Below are 10,378 nucleotides of genomic sequence, written 5' to 3'. Positions count from 1 at the left end.
AAAGAAGCGGAACAAAAGGTGGAGCTAGAGTGAAACGAGGGCGGAGATAGGAATAACAACAAACAGACAGAGCCACATGGAAGGAGAAAACAAACAGGAAAGTGCCAAGATATGACAGACGCCCCCCCCCCCCCCCCCCCCCCAAGACCAAAAGATTTAGGACAAGACAGGGAATGGAACAGGTGACACGGGACTGGACTTAAATGGACACTGTAAAGAACTAGAAAGAATAGATGGGGAACGAGAGAAGACAGGAGTAGAGACAGGGGACTGAAAGATAGACTGGACATTTGATTGAACACTAAAGACGGAACAGGAGCAGATACACGTGACAAGACAGGTGATGGGACTGGGAACTGGACATGGGTCTGGACAGAGGGTTTAAATGGTGACTGAACATGAGACCGGACAGGACTAACAGGGGACTGGACTATTCTGGAAATAGGGGGACAGACACTGGACTGGAACATAGACTGGACAGGTGCTGAGACGGAGGATCTGTACTGGGAGTGGACAGGGGACTGGACTTGAGGCAAGGGAACTGGGACCAGGACTTTCACAGGGACAGACATTAACACGGTGACAGGGACCGGAACTGAAAGAAAAGCAGACACAGGTACAGGGACAAGAAGAGAGACATGAATCAGGACAGGAACAGATACTGGAACTAATATAACAGGTGGATGCCCAGGGCTGGCAAATGTCTGTGGAAATGTCTGAGGGACCAGCCTGGGCACAGTTCTGGGGATCGGCCCCGAAGTCCTTGGGGCCGTCCTACGGGTATGACCGTAGCGCTAGGAGCCGCGCTCAAGGAGACAGGAGCGGCTGAGGGAGCCGCACTCATGGAGACAGGAAGCCCTGCGACGACGTCCACGGAGGCAGGGGAACCTGCGACGATGTCCACGGAGACAGGGGAACCTGCGACGACGTCCACGGAGACAGGGGAACCTGCGACGACGTCCACAGAGGCAGAGGAATCTGCGATGACGTCCACGGAGACAGGGGAACCTGCGACGACGTCCACGGAGACAGGGGAACCTGCGACGACGTCCACGGAGACAGGGGAACCTGCGACGACGTCCACGGAGACAGGGGAACCTGCGACGACGTCCACGGAGGCAGAGGAATCTGCGACGACGTCCACGGAGGCAGAGGAATCTGCGACGACGTCCACGGAGGCAGGAGAATCTGCGACGACGTCCACGGAGGCAGAAGGACCTGCGACGATGTCCATGGAGGCAGAGGAATCTGCGACGTCGTCCACGGAGGCAGGAGAGGCGGGCATCGCGCTCACAAAGACAGGAGAGGCGGATGCCGCCTTCAAGGAGACCTCCAGGCATGCCATGAGGCTTGTAAGCTTCTCCTGGAGGTCAGGAGGGAGTGCAGAGCGGTGCTTGGGAACTGGGGGCCTAGCGACGACGTCCATGGAAACAGGAGGCCCTGCAGCGACGTCGTCCACGGAGACAGGAGAGGCGGGCGCCGCACTCACGAAGACAGGAGCGGCTGGAGGAGCCGCGCTTACGGAGACTGGAGCGGCCGTTGGCGCCGCTCTCACGGGAACAGAAACGGCCGTTGGCGCCACGCTCTCGGAGACAGGAGTGGCCGTTCACGAATCGAGTCCTCTGTTATGGGGAAAGGAACCTCGCCGGGCATGAGCTGGAGCCGTCGACTCCGTTCCGAGGCCGCTCTTAAAGCCTCCTCCACCGGATCTTTGGGGCCTGTGCGAAACGGAGTCCGGCGAATAGCACATCTCTTAAAAGAGTAGTCCGTGCTAGCTGTGTTGGCTGCGTCCTTGTGTTGATCGGTCATTCTGTCACGGGGGTGTGATGAGTGGATTTACGGAGGCGGACACACTCGCTACAACACAGACAGTTTAATAAAGAGATAACACAATAAACGAACTGGACGAGAAACACGAAAACACTACTTAGCAACATAGGAATAGAGCAAGAGACAAGCAAGAGACCGAAGGCGAAAGGAGAAACGAGAATGAGAAACGCAGACTACAATAACACAACACAAACGAACTATAAGGTAAACACGAATGGGGCATGAAAGGAGCAAGAGAGACGAGCAAGAACGAGGACGAAAACACAACAAAACATAACACAATGACCGATACCAGGAAGTGAGGGAAGAGGGCTTAAATAAACGAACTTAACAAGAGACACCTGACACAGATAACGAAGGACAATGACAAAGAGGCGGAACAAAAGGTGGAGCTAGAGTGAAACGAGGGCGGAGATAGGAATAACAACAAACAGACAGAGCCACATGAAAGGAGAAAACAAACAGGAAAGTGCCAAGATGTGACAGTAGCACTGCTGTCAGAGGTGACAGCTCTTCAGTTTAGCATGTTTCCATAATCTCTGATGACACACCCTGGTCATTTTATGATTAACATTTAGATTTTGTGTTTTATAAGCATTTGTTTTATGAATTAGAGAAGAAGACTTATATATCTCTCTCTCGCTCTCTTTCTCTGGATTGCTCACTCCATCTATATTTTTTTCTAAAGGGGGTCATTTGTCTGAAGCTGTAGGAGGACATAAAGACAGAAAATGGCAACTGCAAGTCAAATGCCCAGATATGGATCAGTGTGATTTTGTTGTTATTGTTTCCTATAAAAGTATTTTTCTTTAAGAGTATTTTTCTGCATATATAACACACCAAAAAATATTTCTAACATCAATTTTTGCCATCAATAAAAATATTTTGGTTTTCCTCAATTTTTTCTAGTTGTGAGGTGAGCCAGAAATATAACAGAAAAAATGGATAAATCTTAGTGTGTTATACCAGTTTTGAGCAGCAGGCCAGTTGTCACGGGGGCGTGATGAGAGGACTTACGGAGGTGGACACACTCGCTACAACACAGATAGTTTTAATAGATAGATAACACAACAAACGAACTAGGCGAGAAACACGAAATAACATGACAGGAAACAGGGCAAGCTAAACAACACGAAACAACACTACACGAATGGGGCATGAAAGGAGCAAGAGAGACGAGCAAGAACGAGGACGAAATCACAACAAAACATAACAAAAACACAACACACGACAATGACCGATCCCAGGAAGTGAGGGAAGAGGGCTTAAATAAACGTACTTAACAAGAGACACCTGACACAGATAACGAAGGACAATGACAAAGAGGCGGAAACAAGGTGGAGCGAGGGCGGAGATGTGAACAATGATAGACAGAAAGAGCCACATAGAAGGGGAAAACAAACACGAAAGTGCCAGGATGTGACAGACGCCCCACCCCAAGACGCGCAACTCCCGGAGCGCGAAAAACTAGACTCTCCATGAGCTGGCGCAGGAGGGGGCCAGAAGAGCCAAAACAGAGTGAAACCACAATACTCAGGACAAGACAGGAAATGGAGATGGGAACAAGGGACTAGAACTTAACGGACAATGGACAAAATTAGAAACAGGAGACGGGACTTGTGACAAGACAGGGTGCTGTAACTTAGACTGGACAGAGGGTTTAAATGGTGACTGAACATGAGACCGGATAGGACTAACAGGGGACTGGACTATTCTGGAAATAGGGGGACAGACACTGGACTGGAACATAGACTGGAGAGGTGCTGAAACGGAGGATCTATACTGGGAGTAGACAGGGGACTGGACTTGAGGCAAGGGAACTGGGACCAGGACTTTCACAGGGACAGACATTAACACGGTGACAGGGACCGGAACGGAGACAAAGGCTGACACGGGCACAGGGACAAGGACAGAGACAGGAACCAAGACAGGAACAGACACTGGAACAAAAACAACAGGTGGGTGCCCAGGGCTGGCAAATGTCCGTGGAAATGTCTCAGGGACCAGCCTGGGCACAGTTCTGGGGATCGGCCCCGAAGTCCTTGGGGCTGTCCTATGGGTATGACCGGGAGCGGCCGTAGTCACAGTCTCGGGGGCAGAAACGGCCGTAGCCACAGTCTCAGGGGCAGAAACGGCCGTAGCCTCAGTCAGGGAGATAGGAGCGGCTGAGGGAGCCGCACTCACTGAAACAGTGTCGGCTGAGGGAGCCGCACTCACGGAGACAGGAGACCCTGCGACGACGTCCACGGATACAGGAAGACCTGCGACGACGTCCACGGAGGCAGGGGGACCTGCGACGACGTCCACGGAGGCAGGGGGACCTGTGACGTCGTCCACGGAGACGGGGAACTGCGACGAGGTCCACGGAGGCAGAGGAATCTGCGTCGTCGTCCATGGAGACAGGTGTAACTGTGACGACATCCACGGAGGCAGAGGAATCTGTGACGTCGTCCACGGAGACAGGCGGAACTGCGACGGCGTCCACGGAGGCAGAAGGAACTGCGAGGACGTCCACGGAGGCAGAAGGAACTGCGACGTCGTCCACGGAGGCAGAGGAATCTGCGACGTCGTCCACGGAGGCAGGCGGAACTGCGACGACGTCCACGGAGGCAGAGGTATCTGCGACGACGTCCACGGAGGCAGAGGAAGCTGCGACGTCGTCTACAGAGGCAGAGGAAGCTGCGACGACATTCACGGAGACAGGCGCGGCCGGAGGCCGAGTTGTGGATTTATCGGGTTTAGGGGGTCTGATGGGCGCACTCTTGAGGGATTCCCCCAGGGGTGCGCCCCTGTTAGCCTCACCTCCGTTGTCCTGAGGTAGGAGGCTAACAGCCCCTACCCTTAACCCCCCCCCCCCAAGAATTTCCCTGGACCTGAGGGGATAATCCTCCAGCGAGGGGGAGACTCCAGCCCGCTTTCTCCTCCGGATCCGTCGATTCCCGCTGGAGCAATTACTCGATTCATGAATCGAGTCCTCTGTTCGGGGGAAAGGAACCGCACCGGGCATGAGCTGCAGCCGTTGACTCCATTCAGAGGCCGCTCTTAAAGCCTCCTCCACGGGATCTCTGAGGCCTGTGAGAAACGGAGTCCGGCGAATAACACATCTCTTAAATGAGTAGTCCGTTCTAGCTGTGTCCTTATTGTGATCGGTCATTCTATCACGCGGGCGTGATGAGAGAACTTACGGAGGTGGACACACTCGCTACAACACAGATAGTTTTAATAGATAGATAACACAACAAACGAACTAGGCGAGAAACACGAAATAACATGACAGGAAACAGGGCAAGCTAAACAATACGAAACAACACTACACGAATGGGGCATGAAAGGAGCAAGAGAGACGAGCAAGAACGAGGACGAAAACACAACAAAACATAACAAAAACACAACACACGACAATGACCGATCCCAGGAAGTGAGGGAAGAGGGCTTAAATAAACGAACTTAACAAGAGACACCTGACACAGATAACGAAGGACAATGACAAAGAGGCGGAAACAAGGTGGAGCGAGGGCAGAGATGTGAACAATGATAGACAGAAAGAGCCACATAGAAGGGGAAAACAAACACGAAAGTGCCAGGATGTGACACCAGTTTCCAGCTCAATAGACTGCCACTGTAGAAACATGAGTAATTTGGCCATGATACATTCAAAGTTAAGACAAATGCTGTGTCCCATTTTTCACCTTTAATACTAATTCTAACTTGTGTTTGAGTGTGTAGTATGTAGTTACCTGTGGCATTGTTTTCACTAAAATTGCATACTTAAAACCAGTCAATTTTTGAGTGTGGTAGTGATGGACACTATTGTCACACAATACAAAGGGAACAGAAAGGGTGGAGATTCTCACATCTGGAAAATTTGGCTCAGTCACAAATAATCCCTAAATACCTACATAGTGCACTAGACAGTTTATAAAATTAATACTAGCACTGTCAGGCTCGTGGGGTACAGACTGACGGAGGCGGACGCACACGCTAAACACAACAAACTTTATTTACAAAAGAATAACAAAACGGATAGACTTCGACAGAAAGGAAACACGATGACTGGAAAACAATGACGGATAAACAGTGGAGACATACAGACTAGATAACGAGACAGCGGTAACAACATGGACCAAAACAGGGAAGAACGAATGACCGACAAACAGGAGAGACACAAGGGAACTTAAATACAAGACACAGACACGATACACCTGGACAGCTAACGAGGAAGTAGGTTAACAAATGACACAGACGAGGAGGCGGGACAAAGGCGGGACTAGAACAACAACAAACATAGCCATGTGCTAAAAGAGTACATGGCCGGGAAAACAGACATGACGAGGGCGTGACAAGCACATACAGAAAGTGCAGTAAACGTTAGAGGGACATGAAACTTATATTGAATATAAATTATTTTATTATCTGACATAAAATTCATTATTTTAGTTCATAAACCATTATTTTATGACCTACACTGTGCATTACATGGTGTGGCGGGAGATATTTGAGTTTCATCCTTTGAAAAAACAAAGCAGACAATGTTGCAGGTCCAGATATGGTTGGCACTGTCATAGCAACAATTCATCACTCCTTAGAAACGTTGTTTCTTATATGTGGTCATCTTCCAATGGCAAAGATACTTTGTCCCAACATCTGTGCTGCATCTGTAAACACTTCCCTAAACCCCACACATTTAGTTCATCCAGGTGAAGTCATTTCTACAGAACAGAGCACAACCTCAGAAGCTGTTTATTCTCACACTTCCACATCTCTCAGTGACTCTGGGAGTGTTGTAGCTTTGTGTTTCTGTGAGCGGCTTTTCCTCCACAACAAGAATCTATCACTCATACATTACTGTAGTTGATGGAGGAGCACAGGACGGACTGTTAAGAGAGAAACACCTGATGAAGTAATGAATGTAGTGGAAACAGAAACATTTCTATAAGGCTGAGAGTCTGCTGTAGGTTTAGGGTTTAAGCGTTTAGCTGAAAATCTTCATGGAGTTGTAGTGAAAGCATTGGGTGACGGTGCAGTTGCGAAGGATGAGAAACTCCAGCACAGATGAATAAAGGAGATTTCTGATGAGGAAGATGATGTGTTAAAGACACATTTTTCTCAAGTAGTGTTTGTAAATGATATGAGTGTTTTCTCATTGGGTTTTATCTCACACTGTGCTCTGTTCTTTTCTTTTACACAGATCCTGTGGTGAGTAAATCACTCCTCACACTTCACACTGATCGTAAAGACTGCTGTGTTTAAAAACATCACACCTATTACAGTTTAAACCAGACATCAGGAAGTGGGATTAATTGCTGCAAGTATATATTTACCTAATAAAAGGCTTGGTCAATAAAACGATAGCAATATGTATCACGATAGACACGACATACACAATGTTAAGAAAAGGTTTGGTAGTTTCACTTAAACACATTAAATGTAAACAGTCAGGAAAGCACAATGTATAAAACAGAAGATCTCTCGCCCTGGGTCTAAAACAGCCTTTCATATCCCTTTATAATGGACTGTGTTGGGAGTGGCACATAAACAGCCAATCACCAGTAGCATTCTACTGTCTCTTAAACTGCAAGGAGTGAAAAGTGCAAATGTGACAGTTTTCATCAGAATATATCATAGTCATGACAAAGACAGGAATAACTCTGTCTTCATGGATTCTAGTAATTGTCAAACTGCATATTATGCACTGATAGATATTTTTAATATTTTGAATAATGATAATATAAAGAATTACCCTTAATATATAATAATGTTTTATAAAACACCATTTTTATGAGATCATTTCAGATATATTTTAGATGTTCAAATACCATGTCTGAACACAGTAATGGAACCTTATGATAAACACATGACATTTACTACACTTTTTCAATGTAAATTTGTAAATCGGTCTGATTTGACTGGAACACAACAGGAGGGTTAAACAAATCTTGAAATGAGAGTTTTTAACTTCCATCTGCCACCTTCCTTCCCACAATGCACTGATGTATAATCCCACTGCACTGCAGGAACTTAGAGACAGTGAAGTTTACTGATGAGAAAAAGACACCACAGATAAAAGCAGTGTGGACTCTGATGGGAGTGATGTCACTGTTCTTGAAAATCATCTTGGTTACTCTCCACTAATTTAATGTAATGAGTAACTTATGAAACCATCCATTAAATCTTCACATTCATATTGTTTATTTCCACAGGTGGCGTTGACTCATGGAGAGAACAGAGGTGAGTTTAAATGAGTGTGGAACTGCTTTGATACTGATGGGATGTGAATGTATTAAGCTGTGCTTTGTGTTCAGAGCAGACACACACACACACACACACACACACACACAAATCTAAACACTGATAAAGAGAAAGAGAGAGGTTCTGAATATTTTTGGACTGGTGACATTTAATAGAATCAGAATACCGTCCTTACGTGTTTAACAGCAGAGACGTGTTTATATTTAATGTTGTTCAATGAAGGAAACACTGTTTGATAATGAAATGGTCATTTACTGGAATTCTGTGAGGCTGCTTTGTGACAAAATCAGTTGTAAAAAGCACTATACGAATAAATTTGATTTGATTTGAATAGAAGCGACTAATTGGCTGAAACATGGAGGGAATGTGTTTATTACAGAGTGAAGTGAAGAAATCAAACAGGATTCAGACGATCAGAAAGTCAGACTTACTGAGGAACCCATCAGGAGAAGTTCTCTAAAGCTCCACAGCAGAACGTCTCAAACTACACACAAGATTTCACACTCTGAGCTCTTTAGTCTGGAGCTGAGGTTTTAGTGCTCTTTACTTTTATCTCTCAAACTAGAAACACTGCAGAATCAGCTCTGTATATTATTATTACTACTACTACTATAATTATTAAATGCTCAAGTGTTTAACTGATGCACAGCTCCAGGTTTTACTGCTTCTACAAAACAATCATTTCTAGAAAACAATCATTAAACTAAGCATTTAAACTGACTCTTTCTGTCTCTGTCTTCCTGATTCTTTCAATCTCTCTCTCTTCCCCTTTCTCAGTCCTTCCCCTTTGTACAGTCCTTGTACAGGGGGGTATGAAAGTGTATAACCAAGCCAAACTCTCTCACTTCTAGAGTATCCATAGTGCCAAATAAAGAAAAAGAAACGTAAATTTATATATTTTATGTTGGTTCCAGCTAAAACTGCTTTTTATTATAATAGAAAGAGAAAATGGGACTCTGGTCAGGACTATGATGTAGTTTGGGTTTTTAAAATGTTGGTGTAGGCATGGATGAGTTTGATTGTGGGATTATGGAGGTTTTGCATAATTTCAGCTGATGTCTTAACATTTATTTTGAAGCCTGAAATGGCAGCATAATTTTACCAGTATTTTTATATGCTTTTATCTGTTTATCTGTTTTATCTGTTGATCTGGCAATAAATAAAATCCAGTTAATACTCTCCTCTCTCTCTCTCCCTCTTTCTCTGTCTGTCTGTCTGTAGGAGGTCTTGAGTCTGAAGCTGGAACGGGAGATATAGAGATAAAAATGGCGACTGCAAGCAACAGTGAGCCAAATCCAGATATTGATGTGTTTAATATTGATTAGTTATTGTTTCCTGTAACAGGTTTAACTGTGAACTTCGTGGTGTGTGTTTCCCTTCACAGAGTTTAAACTCATTGGACCCTGTGATGAGGTTCAGACTAGCTCTGCCGCCACTCTCTCCTGTCACCTGTCCCCTGAAGTCAGTGCTGTTGACCTGGAGAATAGGTGGTTTAAGGGGACAGAGTGTGTTTGTCTCTATAAGAACAGACAGGCGACAGAGGGGCAGGGCTACAAGGGCAGAGTGAGTCTGTTCATTTAGGACATTACCTGTGTCAGCTCACTGATGGAACAATAACAGAGGAGTGTACAGTAGAAGTGGGTGGTAAGTCAGTATTAACACAAATTAACATGTGTACAGTGGTCATGGGCAGCACGGTGGCGCAGTCACACAGCTACCTGGAGGTTGTGGGTTCGATTCCCACTCCTGGTGACTGTCTGTGAGGAGTTTGGTGTGTTCTTTCTGTGTCTGTGTGGGTTTCCTCCGGGTGCTCAGGTTTCCTCCAAAAACGCACGTTGGTAGGTGAATTAGCGACTCAGAAGTGAGTGTGTGTGTTATCCTGTACTGGCACCCCCTCCAGGGTGTTTTCCCACCTCAGTTATTGTTCATATCACATCAATATTAATTTCATACATTTTTACATTCATTTCACACTCTCATTCACTTCTACAGATAGAGCAAGAATGGACAGAAGAGGACAAAGAAAATGAAGGAATCTGTTTTGAGGAGGGGTGAGTTATAAAAGAGACACTAGATCTGGTTTTCTGTTTTATTTAATATTAACACAGGTGTTCGATGCATTAAAAAATTTGGGGGAGATTCACAAAAAGTGGACTGCTGCTGGAGTCAGTGCTTCAAGAGCCACCACACACAGATGTATTCAGGACATGGGCCACAACCATGGGCGACATTTGAAACTTATGCCGGGGAGGCAAGACATCTCAGCCAACGTCATTAAAACAATGTAGTTTATATATAA

Source organism: Hoplias malabaricus, chromosome 2, assembly GCF_029633855.1.
Source record: "Hoplias malabaricus isolate fHopMal1 chromosome 2, fHopMal1.hap1, whole genome shotgun sequence".
Lineage (NCBI taxonomy): Eukaryota > Metazoa > Chordata > Actinopteri > Characiformes > Erythrinidae > Hoplias > Hoplias malabaricus.
The sequence above is the reverse complement of the archived record's forward strand: the minus strand, read 5'-3'. Positions refer to the sequence as shown.